Here is a 25754-nt window from a genome sequence, read left to right on the forward strand (position 1 = left end):
TTCCCAGACTTCTGTGTCATTGTATCATATTATGATCAAGTCCTTATTTTATGAGAATTTTTTTTTCAGAATTGGGAAAAGGATTTTTTAAAAACTTGTACAACCACCTTAAAAGACAGAAAAATGTACCCATTTAAGAACAATAGAATTTTAAGAAAGTAAATAAAGTGGAGTACGATTAAACTCCCTCACCCAAAATACAATATATGTTTGCATAGAGCAGATCACCCTACTTCTATCAGATGACAACTGGGTTACAACTGAGCCGTACATGCAGCTGTGATTCCATAGTACAATCAGAGTGGTATCAGATTAAAAATGCATGGCCCTGACATGAATGATGACATTTTGCTTTCATTTCTCAAACACTTAGAGGGGCCAAACAAATTAGTCCTTTCCTCTCTCTTCCTTCCTGAATAATTAAAAAATCTCATTGAAAAGCCACTAGGTCCCTTCCTCTTTCTCAGTACTTGTTAGAGATGGACAGCGGGCTCAGGGCTGAGCAAGGTGGTTATCTGGTGCGGCTGGAGGTTGAGCCAAACAGGTATCCGGGCAAATATGGACACCAAGCAAGGCAGCAGCCAGGAAGAACTGGGAGACTGGTTACATACAGAGGGATTAAGCAGTAAGTAAATATACTGGGAATAACAGGAGCCAGATTTCTCTTGTTAGAGAAGGAGTTACAAATATGGAAAAGGAGAAAAAAGAATAAACCCACGGACCAGGAGGTACCAGTGTGAGTACCTGATTTAATATGTTTAGATAAATATAGGTGCGTGTGCACACACACCCCATTCCTCGAGGTCTCCCCACTGAGAGGGTATGAAGGCAGTGACAACTTGATAGCAATGATCACACCTAGTGCCCAGATCTTTGGTTTCTAAATATCAGTCTCTACTACTTTACCAGTAGTGGGATAAATTGACATCATGTACCAGCTGAAAGGATGCAACAAAAACAAATACAGCACCACTTATGTGTTTTTCCTGCCAAAAATATTTAACCTGAATTTAATACTGAGCAAACATCAGACAAGCCCAAATTAAGAGACACTGGTCTACCCTCTTCAAAACTAGTAAGGTCATGAAAACTACTGAGTAACTGTTCTAGACTGAAGGAGACAGACAACATGTTAACAAAATGCCATGAATAACATGGATTAGATTATTGTGCTCTAAAGAGCAATATGGGATAACTGACAAAACTCAAATAATTTTTTCTTTTTTTGCACTAATGCATTCGGGGCTAATAAGTCTTGTACTTTCAGTCAGAATCACATAAAATAATTAATAGGACTAATATTTATTGGCACATATTTGTCCTTTACATATACTCACTTAATCCTCAGGGAAGCCCCACCAGTTGGAAACGATAATAATAACAATAATAGCTAATATTTACTAAATATTTGTCATGTGCTAGGCACTGCTCTAAGAGCACAACATCTTTCCATAAAGGTGAAACTTATTTAATCCTCATATCAAATCAAAAAGATAAGTGTTATTATTTTCCTCATTTTAGAGATAAGATAATTAATTAGTTAAGTAGTTTTCCCAAGAGCACACAGATAGTAAATGCCAGAGCCAGGATTAAAACCTAAGCTGTCTGGCTCTAGAACCTGTGTTTCAAAATGCTCCCACACTAGAGCTAGAAAATGGGCCTAAAGCCAGAGTTATCTCAAAATTCCTGAGGAGAGTGTTCTTAAAATCCCTATGTGCCAAAGGACCCACCTGGGTTAACCACAGATTTTAAAGTTCCCTAAAGTGACCTGGCCAGAAATTTAAGTTGATTCTGCTTGAGAAGACACTGTGGCTGGTGCCTGGAGGGGCTCTCCAACCCTACTGACCCAAGCAGGCCGAAGGGTCAGTGTACTGATGAGCTGACCTGCTCTTGAGGACCAAGTGGTCTCCTCATAATTCTGGTGATGGGTCCCAGGTTTGATGGCTCATTCTCATCACTATGATATACGTGTTTTTATCCTCCAGTACTTGATTTACCACTGCCCAATAGTCTTCTTAGCCTGCCTGAGGAACAGATACCCATTAAAAGACAAAGAAAAATGATGACCCATGTAACAGGTTTCAACCACATGAATGAGAAAGACCAAGATTAATAACCAGAACAAAAAGTATCTATGAAAAAGACAAAAGAAAATAAGGCAACAGGGATTTTAAAGGAGATACTGTTAGAACACAAAAAAAGTTCTCTAAAACCATAAAACATGATTTCTGATATTAAAATGTCAATAGGCAAAATGGAAAAGGAGATGGTCACTACTAAAACAAACAAACAAACAAAAAAACCCATTCAGTGTTCTGAAAGATCAAATAGACATCATAAGAAAAAATTCCAGACACATGGAATATATAACCAGGAGACAGAACATGCAGAAAACAGATTTCCCTGGAGGAGAAACAGTAATGAACAGAGAAGAAATAATTAGAAGGGAGGGAGAGGACAAAAGAAAACCTCCCTGAGCTGAAAGAAGGGATAATTCTCGAGACTGAAAGGGCTCACAACAAGCTCAGGCAGCATTAATGAAGAAAAGAAAGACACATGCCCAGGCTTATAAAATATTTAAATCATCCGCAACCACATATCTTACTATGTGCATTAACATACTTTACTATTCAACTGTCCATATTAATATTACTTTACTATTTCAGGAAACTCTCACCCAGGAAGATGAAGTAATAATTTTAGTTGGTTTCAAGAATTTTCTAGAAACTCATTTATCTGAACAATAGACAGCTCAACTAATGCTTATGAGAGTAAGTTCCCCTTACTCAGCCCACCAGTCTTAACTTGTTTTATCAAAAACTTTCTCTAATTCCATGTCCTTGCACTGAACAACAAGCTTCAAACTGGACTATAACAAACCTCATAAATTCCCCATCTCTGTCCTTCCTCCCCAACGCTCGATGCTGTGGTCTCCTTTACTGCAGTAGGCAAAAAACTCGGCTTTGCTTCATCTACAACCTATTCTGCAATCTTTTCAGAATCGGCAGTCAGAGACTCTAAAAATTAAGAAAAAATTATTTAGTTATTCAAACAAGTTGAACAGAGGACTTACAGAAGAAAAAGAATCAGATTAGCAATAGACTCCTCAACTGCGATACTGGAAACTAGAGCACAGAGCAACAATGACTAGTGAGAGAAAAAGCCCAATCAAAATGTTCTTCACCTGTCAGGGAAGACCAAGAAAGAAACATTTTAAACATGCAAGAAGTAAGAAACTGCTTAACCAATAAACCCAATCCGAGGAAAGCTTGGAAGATGGGCTCTAACTAGACAGCGATCTCAAGACATGGAAGACAAAGATGAAAAGGAAAAGTGGTACAATGTAACGGGATGAAGATAATGCGGCTAGGAACATCTAATTTTCAGTTTAAATATTAAGAAGCATACAATAATAAAAAACTTAATAGTTGAGAATTCAAAATTCTAACCTGTGTAGGTAAAACCTAAGGTGGGGGAATACTTTTTATTTAATTTTTATATCTTAATATAGAATTTTTAATTATAGTTGTTCTGATATTACGGAGTGGGAAAGTAACCACTAATAGGTCAGAAAAGCAAAACACTGCCATGTTAATGAGGTGGGTAGAGAACTGAGGAGAAATCTGACTACACAGCAAAAGAAAAAGAGTAAACAGTAACAGAGTATAATAAATGATAAATAAAAAATAGATGGAAAGAATAAAAACAAATGTAGCATTTATTATGATAAATGTGAATGATAGAGAAGCTACAACAATCTTCTTGAAAAGTAATCAGACAGTAGCTATCACACATGTCCTTAGAACTAGCTATCTCATTTTGGGAATCTATTTTATGGAAAAAAAAATCCTATAGAGCCAAGGATGTTCACTGTAGCATTATTTGACTTTGGCAAAATAAAATCACCCAACTTCCATGACCATCAATAGAAGAATTATTGAATAAACAGCAGTCATCCTAACTGAGGAATTATGCAACAATTAAAAAGAATTGGATAAATACATGTTGCGTTAAAGTGATGCCCAAGATACTTCAGTTATAAAAGCAGAATAGTGTTTTAAATGGGTGATGAGGAATTAACTTTTTCTTTATGTATCCTGTATTTTTTAACTTATTACAACAGCATGTTTTACTTTTGCAATTTCAAATTTCAAATTTTATAATTTCAAACACATCAGGAAAAAAAGGAATAAAATAAAAGGTGGTAGGATATCGTTCCATGGCAGGAAAATGGCATAGATCAGTGTTCAGAGGCAGGTGGGTGAAAATGGCATAGATCAGTGTTCAGAAGGTGAGCTGGAGACCTGGGTTTTATCCAGCTCTGCTCCTAACTCATTGTGCAGCCTTGGGTGGGCTGCTGAACCACTCAGGGTTCAAGTGTCTTAGTTCATGAAATGAGACAACTGAACTAATAAAGGTCCTTTCCACCTCTAGCAATCAATGAGTATGTAAAAAACCAAAACCAAAAACAAAAACAAAACTAGAAACCTCCACTGACTGTCTCTGTGAATGAACATTAACTGACCAGGGATCTGGTCAAGTGTCTCCAACCCGCCATGTTTCTTCCCAGTTACCCCACCTTGAAGGCATGATCAACTTCAACTCCATGCCCAGGAGAAAATCCACCTGAAAGCTATCAACAGAACTGCCAGACCTATACTGAGCCACAGCACAAAAGCCAGTCAGTAGGGCACTTTTGTCAACCATGCTCTCTAAGTCATAGCAAAAGCAATAAACCCCACTCCAGGGTATTACTGATGAAGTAATAATTAAAAATAATTTTAAGTAGAAAATGTTTTTTTTTCATCTCAAATTTCTGGGAAGATATAAAGAGAGGACTACTATTAGAACAGAAGTTTTACAAGCTTTCTGAACTCATCTTGCTTCTGAAGATGGTCTTGTTCCAGTGTCCAGCTACTTCATTTACTATTTCTTACTTCTGCACTCCTAAAAAAAAAGTGATGTGCAGCCGTTTATGGTGCAAAAGCCTGGTGCTCTCCTCAAATCACCCACTCTCCTTTGTTTTGACTCCTACTTTATTCCTTTCCCTTTCTCCACTTTAAAAAATCAACCAGATAACTAAAGCCACTTATACTCCTACACCAAGTCAGTTCTACATTCATCCAAAACTCTACAAAGGCAATAGAGTGCTAACAGTCATCACAGATTGAATTATTTATTCACTCTAAAACATGCACTGAACATATACCATACGCTATGCTAGAGACTTTCAGTACTTCGTTTAACTCTCATGACAATCCTGTCTGACAAGCAATAGTAGCTTCAATTTTACAAATAGGGAAACTGAGGTCCAGGGAAGCCAACTAAGTGACCTGCTCAAGCCATGGAACCAGAAAGTGCTGAAGCCCAGATGTGTGCCTTGGGCTTCCATACTCATTGTCCTTCCTGCATGTGATGTTAAGACTCAGAAGAGCAGAGAAGATTTTTACCTACAATAATTAGAAAAGGCTTCCCTAAAGAAAAAGGAATTCAAGATATTACGGAGTCAACAAAGCTTAATAAAGAAGGTACTTTCCATGTTTAAATTCAATGATTCTAAGAAATAAATATCTTCTAAAGCTACTTTTAAGGACATAAAATATCAAAACATGCATCTGCTCCATAAGACATTTCTTTGTTGTAACAGAAATGACAGACTACAAACTTTAGCTATTAATAGAAGTACCCTGAATATAGTAAATAATAACTTCTCTTGAATAACAGAAAGAAAGGAAAAGAAAGGAGAGGAGGGGAGGCAAGTATTGCATTCGCAATGGGGTTTGGTTGCCCAGTCACTCTACTCTGTGTTTACCACAGTTCTATAGATTTTTATTACATGCTGTCTCTATCGATTTATTTTGTTCTGGTTCATATCTTTATTTATTCCTCTCTAATATTTGGGCAAGATATAGTGCCTTGAAAAGATGCTGTAAAACATAGGGGGAGGGAAGATTCTACAAATCAAAATAATCTTAGTTGAATCTGACTTTTCCAAAGAAATACACTATGAATGAAGAGCTGTAGACCTGAGCAGAAAGAGGTTGCATATCTGACAACCATTAAAAACTAGTGATATCTAAATTCCTGTTTTTTTAAAAAAATGAAGTGATTTTAGAAATTGTTTTATAAGTAATGAAATAGATCTAACCTAAGAAATTTCTCCGATAGTCGATTTACGAGTAGAGACTAAAATCCAATTCTCCTAACTGCTTGATGTTTATCACGCTCACTGATTTAAAATGTCATTCAGGTTAACACTTTGTAAGCAATAAAATTCCCCTAAAAAGTTGTAAGAAAATCAAATTTTAATCATTCAAACTATATTGTACCAATGACTTACTTTTGTCTGAAATTTTTAAACTTACTAATCCTCAAGTAGCAAAGTACCTAATAAAACTGCTCAGTTCCTTGGATTTCTTTGTGTGTGTGTGTGTGTGTGTGTGTGTGTAATAGTTAATACACTAGAAGGAAACACAAAAGTACTACAAGAATTTATCATTTAAAGTCTGTACAATGAATTATTTTTATAATGTGAATCACCAACTCCTAAATTACAGGCTTCGAAAACTTAGATTTTTCTGTTGCACTTATTAAAAGCAAAGTTCACCCAGTTCCCTTAGTCTAAGATTGTTTAACCAAAATGTACACTGCAATGTTGCCAAGGGCCAAGAGGCATGGTCTCTGTTTCAAAGCATCTTGAACAATGTGTATTTTAACCAGACCCTGCCCTCTGAGAGCTACGCTGTCCTATATAGTAGCCACTAGCCACAGGTCCAAATTGAAATGTACTGTAAATGTAAAATACACATAGGATTTTGAAGGCAATACGAAAAAATAGAATAATTTTTACATTAATTTCATATTAAAGTAATAGTTTAGGTATATTGGATTAAATGTTATTAAAATTTTTTAACTTTTTTTAATATGGCTACTAGAAAATTAAAAATTATCTATGTGGTTCACATGATGCTTTTACTGGACAGCACTATACTGAAGCTTTCTTTGCGAAAGGAACACCATGCTGATGGCTGGGTGCCTGGGTTGAAGAAAGAGTTCTGATAGACCTGAGTACTAATTCTTTTATGACGGACCCTCCCTATCTAGTTCTGGCTCTGCTCTTAACCAGCTGGGTGACCTGGAACTGCCATTTACCCTCACCGGCTCTAAATCTTCAGCGGTGAACCTAGAAAACATCTAATACCAAGGCATCATTTTAAACAGTGGAGACACTGAGACCACATTTCCTGCCCTGGCTCATGGCTCTCTTCCATGCACAACTGCACCACACCCCCTTCCTGATTTTATCTCTTCAGCATCCCTATAATACATTTCTAATCATAGGGACCGCCCTGAAAATATGTGTCACTCTTTACAGGAAAAGGGGTGTGGAGAGATCTGACTAAACCTATCCCCCCATGGGGGAAACACTTTCAGCACCCCAGCCCTCCTCAGCTGAAGATAATAGGACTTCCCCACCGCAGATGGCCCACGGAGTTATTTGCAGTATCAAAGGGAGACAGAGTGCTGGGCACCGTAACAGCTCTAGACAAGGCTATGTGACCTACAGCAAGTCTGCTGAATCCTATCAAAACTTGGTTTCCTCATTTGCAAAAAGCGTTAATACTACCTGTCCAAACCACATCATAGGCTGGCTTAGAAGATCAAATATAACATACCTAGAAGATCTCTTTAAACTCGCAAAGCACCACATGGTCTCATTCCTATCCGAAAAGCTAGTCAGCGCACAACCACAGCCATGTTTTGCACTAACCAGGCCCTGCAGCACTGGAAGATAACAATAAGGGCACATTTTGATAATGTGCTAAATTCATTTATTTTTTTAGGGGAAAAAATTAGAAGATGTAGGTCTATTTTTAAGTTTACAAAAAAAAAAAACCAGCAAGATTCAGAGTAACAGTTTACATTCATTCCGCATTTACTATGCACCAGGCATTATTCCATATTCTTAACATTATCAGATTCAATTAGAATGACCTATGTTACAGAAGAGGAAACTGAGGCAGAGAGTAACTACCCCAATGCCTTATACATGATAAGAAGAGACTATCACATTTGAACTCAGGCCCACACTTGCATCTGTGCTGTCCTGCCTCTAAGGTACAGAGTATACTCTCTTGGTACAAATTTTTAAAAAGGATAATATTTTTGGATCTCTGTATCAATATAAGTTAACATTTATATAGAGTTGGAAGAAATGAAATAGTGATTACCTTCAAAGAAAGCAGTTAGCAGGTTGGACTGTAGACAGAGTGAGGCTTTCACTCTTCGTTTTACAAACTTCTGTACTGGTTTGATTTTCTGATCTTGTGCATCTTGTTTACATCAGGCTGTTCTACAGAAGGGAAGTTATCTTTCGACATGCTAAGGAGCTACCTTTCTATTCTTGCAAATCCTTTCACCAACATGGTAAGAAAGCCACCAACTCTGTGTCAAGCAAACCAAAGCCCAAATCGCAGTTCCCACTACCTAATACTCGTGTGAATTTGCAAAGCTCCTTTACAATCTGTGCCAAGCTGCTTCTACAAGGAAAAACTCCACCTTCCTCACAGCTTGTTCTGAAGATCGAAGCATGCCAATAACCAGGTTCCAAACTGGTGCCCCACTGACATTCAAAAACATTACTAACACTCCATCCCTACTTGTAACTACTCAGATCTGGTTTTCCACATAAACCAGTGGAGAAGTGTTGACCTATGCCGGACAAATGGCCCCAAACTGGTGGTTAAATTCTGCTTCCTGGTTTCCTTGTTTATAATGAGCAGTGGGCACACGCCCTTGGGGATCCCCTAAAACTGGAGAAGTGAGGGTTCCCCAGGGTTTCAGAGGGCTGGCATGTCCTGCTTCCCTCTGAAATACTGGGTGTCTAGGGCCAGAGCAGCTGAGAGCAGCAGGCGAGGGCGGCCACAGTGGGGCCCTCCAGGTACCGCTACTGCACCCCAGTGAGTCTGTGTCAGAGCAAAGTTGTGAGCCTCCACTCTGGCACTAGGCCAGCAGATCTTGACAAGTGCAGCCAGTAGAGTTAGGAGGCAAGAAGCCTCAGTCCCCCTGAGCCGACACCCACAAGTCCCCCAACCAACAAGGGTGATGGCAGCTGGGGAGCTCCTAAGCCAATGCAGGATATAAGGGGTGCCCGCTCCTGGGTGCATGCATGTAAAGAACCACCTGGGCTGCTTATTCAAAACATTGATCTCTCACTTCCCACCCTGTGCTGTCCAGGGGATCACCACGGGCAGCCAGGCATTAGAATCACAGCAAGTATTTCTTATTAAGGAAACAGACTGCTACCAAGCAGCTCCCCCTCACAATAGGTGAGCTGGGAATGGAAACTGAAAGAACCTACGAGATCCGGCCTGTGGGACAGCAAGGAAAGCAAAGGGCATTCGTGACCTCCACCTCTCTTCTCACAGAGGTAGGTACAATACCAGGAGTCCAGCCTCTAAAGTTCCAATTCCAAAATCTTAAGGATAGGGAGAAGGTAAAACAGTCTTTTTGTTTTTAGTTCTCTATTACAAACTATCTTGCCAGCTTGTCTTATTCTACTCTTTATCCATTCTTGCTGAATCACAGCCTTAGGTGGGATAATACCACCTGTCTTTTGGAGTAATTATCTGGCCTTGGGGACCACCCGGGACCTTGACTCTTTTATCTTTGTCACTACCCATTTCAGAGTGTGAAAGGTCTGTCATAAAAGAATTGCTTATCATTTTTTTTTTTTATTTTTAAAATACTGTAATAAAACTCAGGGCTAAAAGAAATGTGTGGCACTGATGCTACCGAAAGGTACGCCAGGCCTTCTCTGGAGACACTCCCACTCCCCAGTAGAGGCTCACTTTCCTTTTACCAACACTGTTTTGCTTTTGCTTTTTCTCTCTTCCTTTGTGCTTTCTTTCTCTCCTAAGTCTAATATCTGACACCCCAGGTTATATTTTAGGCCTCACTGATGGTAACCTCTGTTATTCTGAGAACGGTACAGTTAAAATTAGGAGTAGAAAATATACACAGATATGGTGGAACTACAGCTTTTTAAAAATGTATCATATTTTCCTAAAAGCTCATTGTTATTTTTATAGTTTTGTTTATATACTTTGTAGCTATTTACAAATAGTAAAAGGCTTTCTTCCTTGACTGTTTTGAAAGCAACACAAACCTAGCCCTCAACAGATTAGTGTCCAAGATTTAGAGAAAAGTTCTTCAGAGACTCAGCTGGGGAGCTACTAAGCCAATGCAGGATATAAGGGGTGCCTGCTCCTGTAAAGAACCACCTGGGCTGCTTATTCAAAATGCTGATCTCTCACTTCCCACCCTATGCTATCCAGGGGATCACCACGGCAGCCAGGCATTAGAATCACAGCAAGTATTTCTTATTAAGGAACACACAGCATGCGGTGTCAGGAGAACAGGGAGATGGTGGGTACTGACATTTAAGTGTAATTCGTAACTTGTGGTTTCTCTCACTAGTATACAGTCCTCATTGCCTGTAAATGCTAAGAAAACTGAAATCATGAGTAGCCACTTTGCTGACCAATAGCTCCATAAATGCAAGGTGGTTTTTTTCTCCATCAGTTTAAAATGGAGGTGCCTTCTCAAAGGGCTTAGAAAACATCAGTTTGAGAACGAGCCTCTGGCTAAGGAGCTGCAATCCTGAGCAGGTGTCATTTCTTAGGCAAAACCCTCTAATTCCTCCTTGTTCTGCTGCCCCTCCACTCTAGGAAATATATTGGGAAGGGGGAAGATGTCAAGGAGGGGGGAAGGGAAAATGGCAGGAATGTGCATGTCAATACTGCTGACCCTGCCAGCCAATTAAGGAGAGGCACCACTGGTCTCCACGGGAAGCTGCAGCCAGCCGCAAATGGAAGGATAATGGTTGTGACACCAAGCCCCAGGAGACAGGGTGTTGATGAATATTAAACAAACACACAGACAAAGCAGAGACAATCCAGGATGCTATGTTTGCATCAGAAATGGAGAGTTTGGCCATGAAAACGTGTCTTCCCCAAATTGCTCAACTCCCTCTGGTGCTCCTTGCTTTTCCCTCACTGTCTTCCCCTTATACATCTGTATGAGAGAGGCTGTCTCTCTGTCTCTGTCTCTCTCTCTGTCTCTCTCTCTCTGACTGCTATATACTGATAGCGCACCCGATGCCACCTTTCTTCAGGACACATGTCACCAGCTCTCCTTTTGCAAAAATGCTTTTTTGGCAACCTGGCTGCCTGCCAAAGCCTCTGATTAGATGGGAGGAATATCACATTGAATCTTTCTATGTTCACGTTCAATGCTGTTACCATCAGTTTCCTCTGTAAATACACAGAAACAGCTTGCTCAGCACCACTTCAGGTCACCTCAAAGACTGCAATGCAGGATTAATATTAAGTTTAAGAAAACGAAAAGTAAAAGATGAGGGTTATGGGTATTTCATAGACACCCCACTGGACAAAGCCAAATATTACACTTTGCTAGAGAAAAGAACTGCAAAAAACATTTGTGAAAACAACTTTAGGAAATATATTACCAAACCCTGGTCTAGAATGGGATAAATCTCACCGTGAAAGTTATTTTTTAATTTCATTAAGTTAATGTAGCACAAGAAGAAGCATTCAGTCAGAGCACAGAAGCCAAAAGGGCTTGCACTGATTGGGCACAAGAGGCCTTGCTTGGACGCAGCCAAGGCTCTGAACAGCAAGCATGAGGGCAGAGAGCAATCTCCATCCCTGGAAGGCAAAAACCCAAAGGCATCCTCACTAGAATCTGAATCCACCCAAGCACCAAACTCACAGAGCGACTCAGTGTTAAGGACCCTCTTTTTTGAGCCTTCAGAAATCTTCTCAGTCTCATGGGAGGAAGAATTAATCTACTATCTTTTAATAGGAAAAAGTCAATTTAAAATAGATTTATAGGCTAAAAATATCACTTACCACTATCTTTTTTTTTTTGAAATCTTGTATTATTTTTCACCAGATCCATAAAATCAAAGCAAATGAGGAATATAAGGAAAATCATGCAAATAGAATGGATGTTTCTAGATATTCAACTCCATTAACCCAGGCCCACAAATTGGCTTTTTCTAGATGGTTCATTTTACCCAACCAGCCAGACATTGAGATGATTGGGATAAGACTTCCGGACATGAATCTGTCCATGGTTCTGCATCTCCACCACTTCTACCCAGTCCAAGCCACCTAGACTACTGCATCCGACTTTTTTTAAAAAAATATTTAATTAAATATTTATTTAATTAAGTTTATCGGGGTACCATTGGTTAATACAATTATTTTCATTTGACATCTGTATATTCTATTGTGTGTTTACCACCCAAAGTCCAGTTTCCTTCAGCTACCATATATTTGATCCCCTTTACCCACTTCACCCTCCCCCTATCCCCTTATATTTAACCCCCTTTATCCCATCTACTTCCCCCCTTCTCCCCCACCCCACTAGTAACCACTAATCTATAGTCCTCTGGTAACCACTAGCCTATAGTCCATGTCCATGAGTCTCTGTTTGATTGTCCTGCTCATCTGCTGCTTTTAGGTTTATATCCCACATATAAGTGATAGCATGTGATTTTCAACTTTTTCTGCCTGGCTTGCATCCGACTTTTCATTGGGCATAGCATCCAGGGTGAGTATTTTAAGGTGTAAACTTGACCTTGACACCTTCTTGTTTCAAGTTTTTCAATGGAGTCCCAATGTTATAAAGACAAAAACCAAACTCTCTCCAAGTCCTCCTTCCATAATCTTGCTCTGATCAGTTACAGCTGGTGTTTCTCTCGCCTCAATCGCATAGGGCCCGGCCACATTGGGCTTTCTTCCACTGATCCTTTGTTTAGAAACAGTACCCTGCCCAGTCTTTTTTAACCCATTAGGTATCACCCTTAAATGTCCTCAAAACTGTGTTTCCTGATTCCCTATATACTAAGGAAGGAGACGCTCCCTGAAGGTAATGAGACTTATTAAATGAGAAGGATTTGGACAATGAAAAGAAAAAGGAAGGGCCTTAGAGGTAAGAGGAAAACCTGAGTGAAGACACAGTGGGGAATTAGAAAGCAGAAAAACACTGGTAGTTCAAAAAGCTTGGGAAAATCCAGAGACCACATGTTTTACATTAACTTTAGGACCAAAAATGGATGGGGGTGGGATACTGGAAATCTCTGCATAATCCTAGCAAAAGTAGAGTTTTGATTAGAATTTCCTCAACAATAGTAATGTACTAAGATGCTAAGTAACCAAAACACAAACTGAAGGATGTGGCTATCAATTACCTAGGGAATTGAGATTGTATGGTCTGGAAAATGCAGACAAACATCTTCCAAATGATGTGACTCTGTTTAGAGTAGCTCACCAAATATCCCCAACAGTAGGACAGCACTTCCTGGTCCCCTCATGTGGTTAAATGGGGCCCTATGATTAGGGCTTACCACTTGAGTTGGTCCAAAATTCGAGACCAGAAAGCTAGGCAAGGTGGGGGAGGCAACAGTACAGAAAGGAGATGACCAGAAGGTCCAAAGGTTGTGCCTCTGAGACAACAGGAGGGCAACCTCTCATTAACGAAGGCCAGAAAGTTAGAAAGAAAAAGACTTTTAGTTGCAAGAATAATGAGCAGGTGGTAGCTTTTACAGTTGACAAATAACCTAGAGGTATGTCAGGTCAATTACATGACTTTCGACTTTTTCAAGGCTATGTCTAGAATTTCTGATTTCTCCGAAGCAAAAAAAGTGTCTTTTCATTAGAGTCTGTTCACATACCTTGCTCCTCTCTTCTGAACAATGCAAAACAATAAGTAATATCTACCTGTAGTTATCCCATCAGCCACTGAGAATCCAAACAAAGAGGCTAGCTCTCTTGGCCTAGAAGTAATATGCATTGTTAATTAATATCTCTAAATAATCATATGTCAAACCTGCCAGGTGCAGAGTTTGTAAGATTCAAGAGTATGTGATCATTAATACTGCATGTATACTGAGATTTTTTCACTCACATACAAATGAAATTTTATCAGCTATATTTAAGTATCTCTGAGATCTCATAAACTGATCTTTACAGAGGCCAAACCCATGTGTTATAAGCTTTGCCATTACTTGGGCTGGTCTGTATCCACTGACTATAAACTATCTATAATATACTCTGTCAACCAATATTTTTTAGCATTTACTATATATCAGGTACTGTGTTAAGCATTCCTGTAATATAACATTAATGCTACTAATAACTGGTAACATTTATTGAATGCCTAAAATGTACAGGCTTTAAGTGCTTCCATGCAGTCAGTCAGTTATCACAAGAGTCCTGTGGGGCTGGTAATACTATCTCCTTTCACGGATAAGGAAATGTAGGCTTAGAGAAACCTTCATTTACCCAAGGTCACACGGTAAGTGGTGGGATGGCATGACTCCTGAGTTCATATTCCCCACTACACTGTATACTAAGACTCAATATCAATAAGACATCCTTTGCCTGGAGAATGTTAAAATACCTAAGAAAGCTATCTGACTCATAGGGTAAGAGAAGTAACGGGAAGAAGGTGCTCTGAGAACTGGGAGAAAAAAGCAGACTCTTCTAACTGAAGTGATTAGGGCAGGCTTCTCGCAGAAGGAAATCTTGGGCCATTCTTTGCAAATGAAGGTCAGGAGCAGGAACAAAGGTGCAAGTACAGCAAGACAGCGCTTAAAAGACAGAAGAGGATCCACTTGGCTGAGTACATGGTGTCTCCTGAATCCATCACCTCAACTCCATCACCTCAATCCCAGGCCAGGTGCTTATCCTTCCTCCCACCCACATTCCCCGCCTATCATCCTCCACACAACTACCTGTCACCTTTTCTAAAACACAAGCAGTGTTCCTCTCCCTTAAATTCTGCCCCAAAACTCTGAATAAAGTAGAAACTCTTTGGCATGACGTTCAAAGCCTACTTTACCAACCGCAGCTCTTCTCTCTCCCCCATGAGCTGTCTAACATGTTCTCTGGTCAGAACAAACCTCTTCCTTTCTCCAACCAGATCGCCCCCACTCACATCTCCAGACCCTCATGCAGGCTATCTGTTCTCTCTGGAAAGCCCTTCCTCCCATGTCTGCTGGTAACCTCCTACCAGCCCTTCCCTTGAGAGCTGCCTCAGAATCCCTGCTCACTCTCGTCCTGGCTCACCCCACCGTTCCCTGAATGAGCCCCACACATGGCCATGCCAGGGGCACTACACGTGTGTTCCCTCCACCTGCAAGGTTCTTCCACCACCTGTCCTGTGATTGTTTTTCCCCAGTTTCTTCAGATTCAGGGGCTTCTTCTACCAGCCTATGTAAAAAAGAACACACTCACACCCAGCCCTCCTCACTCCCTTCACGCTGCTTTATTTTCTTCATAACATGTGTCACAACTTATTATACACATACACTTTTTCATTGTATATGTTAATGGTCTGCCTCACTCTTTACCACGGTGTCGGCCAACTACAGTACATGTGCCAAATCTGGCCTGCCACCTGAGCCTTCATGGGAACAAAGGCACACTATTGTTTTACATATCGTTTAAGCCAGAGTCCAAAAGCTGTGACAGAGGCCTTATGACCCACAAAGCCTAAAATATTTCCCACTTGATCCTTTACAGAAAAAGGTTTACCCACCCCTGCTCCAGAATGCCAAGCAACCATGCCCTCTCTCCTGCTGTGCTCACAGTTTACTTCCAGATCCATCGGTGCATTACTTAGCATGCAGTAGGCACTCAGAAACCACTTACTGCCTAGAAGTAAGTGGGAGGGAGGGGGAAGGTGAATGGAAAGGGGGAAACAGATGTAAGAGATGCTGAAGGGAAAAATCAACAAGCCTGGTAACTGGGATTAGACACTAGTGAAAAGAGAAATAACAGAAAAGAAGCATCTCAAACACAGCTGTGTTCCTTGGTCAAAGGATGAGATTCTAATCAGCAACCATAAATACAAGTTCTGCATCAGGGCTGGCTATCTCCCCGTCGACAGATTTAAAATGAAGGTGTCAGGCTCCTTGTCAAGGTCAGTCAATGCCTGACAGCGGAGTCCCCATTAATAAACTGGCTCATTATTATGAAACTAAAATGTATATTAGGTAGGCAAAGTTTTGGGAACCACAGATATTATGTTAAATCTGAGCAGCCATCAATGGAGTAGGAAACATATTTAAATAAATTTATGAATTAAAAAAATTTAAATACATGTTTATAAAAAAAATAGAAATCCTTAGATCTAATGGAAGAGGGCCTTTTATGATGAACAAATCTCACTCTTATATACCGGGTTGCCCAGCTGGTTAAGAGGAAGAGGATGGAACAGAACCCAGAACTCTTGACTAGGGGCCCAGGGCTCTTCCCACGTGTCAGTGCTCACGGCAGCACGAGAAGAGTTGGAAGGGAGGTCCTGCCAACTTAGAGCACTTTCAGCTAAGTGCTGGGGCCAGAGCAGGACTGCACAGGACTGAGGGAGCAAAGGAATAAAACAAAGACCTGCCCAATCAGGAACTCCAAAGGGGATTTCTGGCCTTTATTTAACTCCACCTTTCTGTAACACAGTGGTTCTCAAACTTTAGAGTGCATCACAACTGGTGACCTTGTTAAAACAAATGACGGCTCCCCACTCCCACCCCGAGTTACTGATGCATTTGGTCTGGGGTGGACTCAAGAATCTGTATTTTTAAACAAGTTCCCAGGTGATGCTGATGCTGTAGGTCCAGAGATCACACTTTGGGAACCACTGCTACAACATCTGACCATGACCTATCCTGTGGCTTTCCTGACACCTCTCTCACGTGGCTCTTTACCACCCTCTCTGGACACTAATTTAAGAAATCTGTCTATGAAGAGAAGTCAGGAAATAGGATGGTGACTGGTACAAGTTCAATAAAGATGTAAGTGACCTGAGCCTGCTCACATCGAAGGAAAGAACAACCATCAGTGAGAAAGCAATAAAAGAGGGGGATAGGGAAGGATGACAGGTGTCACTGCAGACAGAAGGGGACAGGATCTATCCAGACATCAGTGATGAGCTCCGTGCTCCAGAGGTCAATGAATAATTTTACAAGTGCGCCAGGGTGAACATCTCGAAATGAATGCTGCTGGCCCACCTCGACATTCTCATGGTTATGCTGTTCTGCCAACAGTGTAGACATATGTCCAAATAGTTTAGTGCTTCCTCTAGAATTGCCTTCTGAGAATGTAACAAATTCTTTAAATATCCTCAATGTTTGCAAGTTGCCGTTTGAGGCTATAAACTGGGAAAACATCCAACTTGGACAGATGATAGAGAAGACTCACCATCACCTTCCTCTTGTTATAGTCCTCCAATAACACCAACAGTGTTGGGGCCCTAAATCCAGGTTGTCATGTTACCACCTCTCAAAAAAAAAATAAAAATGTGCTGAGAAGGGGAGAAATTGGTATGATGCTCCCAAAGCTCAAAGTTTCCCATTTTTAAAAACACAACTTATTTAATAAACACTGCCTCACAGGACTGCTTTGAGAGTAGCTGGCACATGCTACTTCATCGTAAGAGTGTCTTCCATGCTCTCTGTTACTGCAGCAATAGGCCTACTTAGGTCAGGATGCCCCTGTGGGGCCTGACTGTGCCCCACGACCCATCCCACAAAAACTAAAGCCAGCTCCAAAAACCTGGACGAGTCAAGGAAAATGTTTACAAATCCTGCTCCTTCCAAATTGGACGTAGAGCTGACTAAGTTCTCCAGCATTCAGCGTCGAAGGCCCTGCTCCTGAAAAGCCACCAGGAGCTGGCTGCAGGTACCATTTGGCCAGTGAAGCTGAGCCACTACCCTTCTCCTAAAGATCTGGTTCATCTGTCCTGTCTTTCTGTCATACACTTTCCCTCCTAACTTGACTTTCTACGATTACGCCTCCTCCTACTAATAATGGCCATAAATGACTGAGCACTTAAAGCAGATGAGTCTGTTCTAAAGTACTTTACAGGGATCATCTCATTTCATTCCCACAACCACCATTTGAGGCTGGAACTACTGTTATTCTGTTTTTCAGAGGAGGACAAACTGAGACACAGAGAGGCTAAGTGACCTACTCAAGGTCACACAGCCAATAAGACATGAAGCTCAGATTCAAACATAAGCCATGTTATTCAGAGCCCATGTTCCTGACCACACATCTTGTCACACAAAAGCACAACCAGATTTCGACAATCCCATCATTCTGAAGCTGCCTGACTGCACTCCAGGCAGACGTCTCCTCAGCAATAACCCCGACCTCCACCCTTGGGCCTTTATTCACAGTATAAAGTAATGACAGTGCATCTTCGTGTTTTGTTTGTAAAAATTCCTCAACTCACCACTTCCCCTCCCTCCAAAAAGTATGAGTCGACTAGCTTCTTCAGTAGCACAATCACATCCTTGTTTTAACTCCTCAGTGAGAAGGAAACTTAACCAGTCCACTTTCCCACTATATAGTTATATCAGAGCAGTAGCCCTGTAAAGCACTAACAAGCAGAAAATGAAAAATACATAACAAAAATGCATTACACTCCCATCAGGGATTCTTCAGTCGTTACATGTTTTATGTGGCTGCCATGTTGCCGAAATCAACAACTAAATATGAAATATCCATCGAACGTAAGGAGATGCTCTGTGTGCACAGCTGTGATCAAGGGGGTTTTGTGGGTATCTGTATTTATCCTGCTTTATGCCTAATTGCCAGATTGCCAAAATGCAGAAAGTATTTTTTATGTGCCTTTATAAAAAATTCTTTAATGTCACCATATTTGATCCCTTTTACCCCATCTACCTCCCTCCACCTCCCACCTCTGCTACCCTCTGGTAAGCACTAGTCTATCGTCCATGTCCATGAGTCTCTGCTTGTTTGTCTTGTTCATTTGTTGCTTTTAGGTTTATATCCCACATATAAGTGATACCATGTGGTTTTCAACTTTTTCTGTCTGGCTTATTTCACTGCAAAAAATACTTTAAGGTTTGTCTTCTCTTTTCTCTTCTGATAGATTTAGAAGAAAACAAAACATTCCTTAATTCCTGTATTCGGTTCCTAGAGTTGCCATAACAAAGTACCACAAATCGAGTGGCTTAAACAACAGAAACTTCTTGTCTCACAGTTCTGGAGGCTAGAAGTCTTGTGTTGGCTGGGTTGGTTCCTTCTGAGGGCTGTGAGGGGGAATCTGGTCCTGCCTCCCTCCTTCCTGGCTTCTGGTGGCCTCAGGCTCCCCTTGGCTTGTAGGTGGTGTTCTCTTGTCTTCACACCGTCTTCCCTCTGTTCATATCTCCCTACATCCAAATTGCCTTCTTTTTATAAGGACATAGTCATATTAGGTTAGGGCCCACTCTAATGACCTCACTTAACTACATCATCTGCAAATAAGGTCACATTCACAGATAATGGGAGTTAGGACCTCAACATGTTTTTGAGGTCTACAATTCAGCCCCATAAGAATGCCTAATTGGAAAGTCTTCGATGGCTTTTTTTAATAATAAAAGATTTTCTTGTTCCCACATAAAGATTAAATAGTAATAAAAACAAATCTTTGCTCTGAATATAACATCAATTTTTAAATTACTGTGTAACAGCATATTCAAGTTTTATTTTTACCTTTTACCTTCACTAGCTCTGCTATAACAACATGTGTATTTCTGCCAATTTTATTTTGTGATGTAAATTTTGTATACAAATGATCCACTTAAAATTGTGTGTATCTTGCTCTTATCTTTGCTCCCTGGATAAAGATCCAATTTAGACAGCAAGCCCAAAATATTTACTAAGCCCTAACAAAATCTTAAATATTGTTCATAAATAAGTATCCATTTACACATGCCTGAGAGCCTTGGTATCTACTGTTCACTCTGCAGGGAACTTTCTCTCTCCATCAAATAGCCACAGGGTTTGCTTCCTTGCTTTATTTAGGTTTCTGTTCGAATGTTACCTCATCAGAAAGGCCTTCTCAACCACTGCTCTAAAATAGCAATTTTCTCCACATCCTAACTTTTGTCCCCTTCATCCTACTTTATTTCCTTTAACATTTATTGTAAATTTAATTTTTCACTGTTTAGGTGGTCGGTCTCCTCCCATCAAAACGTAAGATCCATGAGAACAGGGACTTTGTTTTAGTTCACTGCCCTGTCCCCTGAGTCTGGCACATGAGGTCCTCAATAAATTTTAGTTGAATTTGTTGAACGAATCCAAAAATCTCACATAAAATTTATTGTGTTCTATTATAATGCATTAACCTTCCAACCTAAAACTGACAGAAATATTGTCTACCTCCCTCACAACCAATTCTTTAAGGAGTAAGTTCACAAAAAAACACACAAGCACACATTCATGAATTTAGCACTGTTGGTCCAGAAAATTATTTTAATAGCAAATGTCATCAAATATAGCCTTAAAGTATCTGATACTTTAGCTGTCAACTGAAATATCATAATAATAGGATTCCCTAATACATATTCCATAACCTCACAAGTGAACAAGGCAGATAAACTATTATATTTTTGTTGATGGTTCACATCCAACAATCTGAAAGTAAATTTAAATGTTGAAAGATATATTGGTCATCTTTAACTACATGCCCTGAAAAGCAGGATACTACAGAGTGCTGTATCTAAAAAAAAAAAAAAAGACCTGAAATATATTTTTGTGCAATAATCTAAAATTCTGTATGCCATCTTAGGTTACATGAAGATAATATGTATGTAAATTAAAAATGGGCAAAGTCCTTCAAATATCTATACTTAAAGCCAAATACAAACTATTTCATACTATAGGAAGAACCAAAATAATTCATGAAACACTATGCAAAATTATCTGCAATTAGAAACTGTTAAACTGTCAGAGAGTACATTTTTGGGAGACACCTAAAAATTGTTTTAAATTTTTTTAAAAAGAGAATTAAAGTAACCCTTTTCATTAAAGACTTTTTCATTAAAGATACTGGGCAACAAAGAGAAACACTACACAGAATGTGCAATAATCTCACCGTGCTTATAGGATACAATACATGCTGTCCTAGTTAGCTCATCAATTTCCTTTCCTTCTCTTCCTTTGTTCCTCTTCCCTTTTCTCCTTCTCTCTTTCTATTGAATTATAGACATGTAAAATACACTTTACCTTATCACTGGTCTTTTCTGATAACTTTTCTAACACATTTACTACCATGTGTTTATGGAAACTGTGCCCAATCCAGTGGGTGGGTTTGAGATGCCAGGCTTTCCTGAGTGGGTGGGCTGGCAGTGGATTTTATGTAGGTGCAATAGAGCCAGGCACATTTTCCAGATCAGCCAGGCCAATTTCCCCATGTGCTGTTTTAGGTACCAGTTGAATCTAATACAAGTGAAAGGAATTAGTGTTGGAGCTGTCTACTGTTCCTTGGTGTATTGAGCTGGGAGCAGACAGCTCCACTACCACCTGAGCTGAAGAAGTGAGGAAGTGACATTTGAAGGGGTGGTTTTGAGGGGAAAGCAGCCACTGAGACTTGAGGGGATTAGCTTGCGTGCTTCCAGTTAGCAGACAGGGATACACAGTAGAAAAATTCCAGTGGACACATGCCCTCAGGTTTTGCAGTAAGTTGCTATACTTCAGAGGCATTCACTTCCAAGAGCGCATTTCAGCAGTCCATTTTGTCATCACAAACAAATCCCTACTAACTCAAAAGAGAAAAATAATCTAGAAATTGCACAAGGTACTTTGGACAGAGTAGTTTCTAAACAGCTTTCTTAGATTTCTATAATGTTCAAGTGACTTAAAATAAAAGTGTCATATTCAGAATGTGGCCTGTGGAAACAGATTCCATTTTAAAGCAACAGACATACAAGGCACAAATAAGAATCTGGGAATAGTAGGCAGTTGACTTTACAGACAAGTAAACACTTCCCATAACAGTCTTTAACATTAAGGGTTCTCAAGTGCTTTCAAGCACTAATTGATTCCATTCTCCCAAGAGCCCTAGGAAATCAGTTAGTAAAGTTAGGTCCATAATTTCAAACATGTCCAGGTTGCTAAGAGGCAGCCAAAATGAATTTCTCATCTCCTGTGTTTAAGAAGAAATACAGTATGGAGAGCATGCAGCATAGTGGTTAAGAATCCAGACTCTGGAACCAGACTGCCTGGATTGAATCTTAATTCTGATACTTACTAGCTTTTTAACACAGAAGTCACTTGACCAGTCTAGTGGAATAATAATGACATCCACGTCGTGAAGATGAAATGAGTTGATATCTGTAAAGTACTTAAAGTGCCTGGCACAGAGCAAGTACTCATGTTTAGCTATGTTGTCAGTGCCATCACTACCACCATTGTCTCAGGAAAGGTTAGGCGCTCATCTATAAAATGAGTAGGACATATTATCTAGCAAGGACAAATAATCCAGTATTTTAAATAAATAAATAGCTCATCAGAGAGAATCTATAGTTTTGAAACCAGGCATAACTACAAATTACAATGTGCAGCTCTTATTTGTAATTTATCATACTTATTAAATAACTGGAAATGTTAATATCAAAGGATATTTGATAATATTAAGGAATTACAATTAGACTTTTGGCACACTAGGATTGTGTTCATGTTTTCTAATACAGAGCTCTTATCTTCTAAAGCTGTGCTCTCCAATACCACAGCCACATATAGCTATTTAAATTAATTACAATTAAGTAAAAGTAAATTTTAGATCCTCAGCCCACTAGCCACATTCCAGTGGTCAATAGCTTTTTGTAGCTAGTGGCCACAGATATAGAATATTTCTGTCATTGCAGGAAATTATGTTGGACAGCACCAGGGTGGAGATAAATACCTACTGAAACATCTGTAAATGAAATGATATGATGACCGGGATTTGCTTCAAAATAAAATCAGAAGGGGAAACGTGAATGAAGGTATGAACAAGGCAAACTAGTTTATGGTTACTGCAGGGGGAAGGATACATGAGGATTCATTAAACTATTCTGTCTGATGGTCAGTTTTATGAGAATGTGGCTAGGCTATAGTCTTCAGTTACTCAAACGCTAATCTGTTGCTGTAGAAGTATTTTGTATACTTGATTAAACTCTATAATCAGTTTACTTTAAGAAAGATAGATTATCCTAAGTAATCCAGGTGTGTCTGATTCAATCAGTTGCAAACCCATAAGAGCAGAACTGAGGATTCCTACAAGAAGAAACTCTGCCTGTGGACATCAATTCAGCTACATCAAAGACATCCAGTCCACCCTTTCTGACAGCTCACCCTGTGGATTTAATATTGACCTAGCCAGCCTCCAAAATAATGTAATTCCTTGCAATAAATCTCTTTTAAAAAAAATATATGTATACATATATATGTATATGTATTACATACATATACATATTATATACATATATTATATACATATATATGTATACATATATAAGAAATATATGTATATACACACACATATATGTATGTATGCATTGATCTCCTACTGGTTCTGTTTCCCTAGGGGAACCCTAACTGATACATCTACTTCTGTAGTGTTTGATTTTTTAAATGTTATCTACCTCACAGAGCCATTGTGAAATAACAAGTGTAAATATCTTAGCACAGTGCCTGCCACATAAGAAGTCTCAATAAATGGTAACTATTATATTATTATTTCCTCCTTTACATCAATATAAGCTTATTTTGCCAAAATTTGCAGGTCTGAGACACAGATTATTCACATGCTATAATGGCTTGTATTACTATTTTCATTTCAAATTTATTTTATCTAGCCAACATGACAGTAGGCTCCTTTAGGGGCATAAGTGGAATAGCGCACAGCTTTGAATGTCAAGAAGGGCCTCAATCCCTCAATCGTAGGTTCTTAAATTAAACTGAACTGAATCCAATAGAGAAAACTGATACATATACAAAATGTCCAGAGCCGAGGAAGAAGTTTTGCGCCATTAAGTTTGTCTTATTTACAAAAGTTAAGAATTGTAACAACCTAAATATCCAACAATAGGGAACTGATTATATAAAACTGTAGTACATTTGGATAATGGATATAATGTGGCTATTAAATATTATATTTAAAGCATATTTAATGACATTTGGAAATGCTCAAGTTACAACTTAATTTTTTAAAAGTAGGCTACAGTACTGTACACATAACATCTCCATTTTTAAAAAACATACTAGATTAGAAAGAAAAATACAAAATGTTAACCATGGTTGTTCCTAGGTATTAAGACTGTAGGATAATTTTTTTTGCACTGCAGTATAATTTATATATGTATAGATCTTAAGGATACAGTTCGAAGAGTTCTGACAAATAAACCTTTGTAACCAACAGCTCAATAAAAAAAATGACATTTCTATCACCCCAGGAAGTTTCCTACTTCCCCTTTACAGTCAACATGTACACACACATCCCAGGCAACCTAGGATGATTTTTATTTTCTTGTTATACTCTGTAGTGTTTTCCAGACTTTCCAATATAAACATGTTTTTAATTTTTCAATTTAAGCATTTTAATGTTTTGGGTTTTTTTAATTTTTAAAGAGTTGAGAAGGTATACAGTTCATTGATTTCACTGTAAATGAGAAAGGGGATCATTGACCCAGAAATCTTAATTAGAAATACTAGGAACAAGACAGCCACCACACTTCACAATTATTTTTGTTTTCTTTTTCCAAGGTTTCCAATGCTTTTGAATGCCACGTCATTTGTTTACACAGATGTAACTATGTGTTACATTTTTATCAAACACATGTGTAAAAAAAAAGAAAAAAATCCTTTAAAGTTAGAATGTATGCTTTTACCTAAGAGAGAGAGAGAGAGGGAATTTATAAGATGTCTAAAGGTTAATAAACAGAAAATGAAAGAAGTCAAACTGTGAGAATAGATACTTCCTTCTGGTTCTCACGAAAAATATTAGCCCCAGAGGCGTATAAACAGAAACATAGCAGCCATATCCCACACTGCAGAAATATACAAGACTATCAATACTTTATAATGCTATTATGTTATTTTACAGTAATAATCTAATATAACCAAAAATAAATTTTAGTGAAACAAAACTTATAAATCATCATTTTCCTGTTCTGTTAGTCAACATAAGTTTTAATCACAGAAATCATGAGATTTCTTAGACCATAACTTTGAATGAAAGCTACATCTATATAAATTTTTAAATCCCCAGAGCTCTTTATAGCTTTCTAGACATCAAGGAGGAGGATCTGAGGATGAATGCCCAGTATTTGTCATTTTGACAGTTAAAGTCCAAACAGCCAGCTGTATGTCTCACCCTAACCCCAAACCACAAAATTGGGCACAAAACCCGCCAATAAACAGCATCCTGAGCCACAACAAGGATAGAATCAGAAATCTACACATTGTTCTGTGAGGAAATACTAAACAGCAAAGCAACCGAAAGCTACAAGTAGCTAATTAGTATCATCTAGCCACAAAAAGGAGCAGGAATAACCAAAAAAAGGTTGAATATACACACATACCAGCATTTTCAAAGTGTGATGCATTTAAGAGAGTCTATGAGGTCAACACTGTGTTTGTGATAATACTAGGACTGTTTCACTGTGTTGACATTTGCACTGACGGTGGAAAGCAATAATGGGTAAAAAGATGAGGGAAATGCAAAAGGAATCAGTTGAATTTTTAAAAAACTGAGGAACACTCTGGCAATTCCCCAAGCAGTATGGATAATTCATATCTGTTTACTGAAATGAAGAATTTAGGCAACTACTATAATTACAGATTTTTCAGTACCCTACCAATTCCATCTCCTACAGGCACAACTTAACAAGCATC

At 39.1% G+C, this 25754-nt stretch overlaps 1 protein-coding gene and 1 long non-coding RNA gene across 3 annotated transcripts in view; one reads left to right on the forward strand and one right to left on the reverse strand.

Annotated features, from left to right (window-relative positions):
• EPB41L4A (erythrocyte membrane protein band 4.1 like 4A) overlaps positions 1-25754 on the reverse strand; it is a 208536-nt gene that overhangs the window by 140996 nt on the left and 41786 nt on the right. The window lies entirely within an intron of this gene.
• On the forward strand, positions 9127-23286 carry LOC120590826 (uncharacterized). The gene is made up of 3 exons (XR_005649780.1): positions 9127-9430; positions 22745-22864; positions 23104-23286. It is a non-coding gene; the product is annotated as an uncharacterized LOC120590826 (long non-coding RNA).

The sequence above is a fragment of the Pteropus medius genome, unplaced genomic scaffold (genome assembly GCF_902729225.1).
Source record: "Pteropus medius unplaced genomic scaffold, Ma_sr-lr_union100, whole genome shotgun sequence".
Lineage (NCBI taxonomy): Eukaryota > Metazoa > Chordata > Mammalia > Chiroptera > Pteropodidae > Pteropus > Pteropus medius.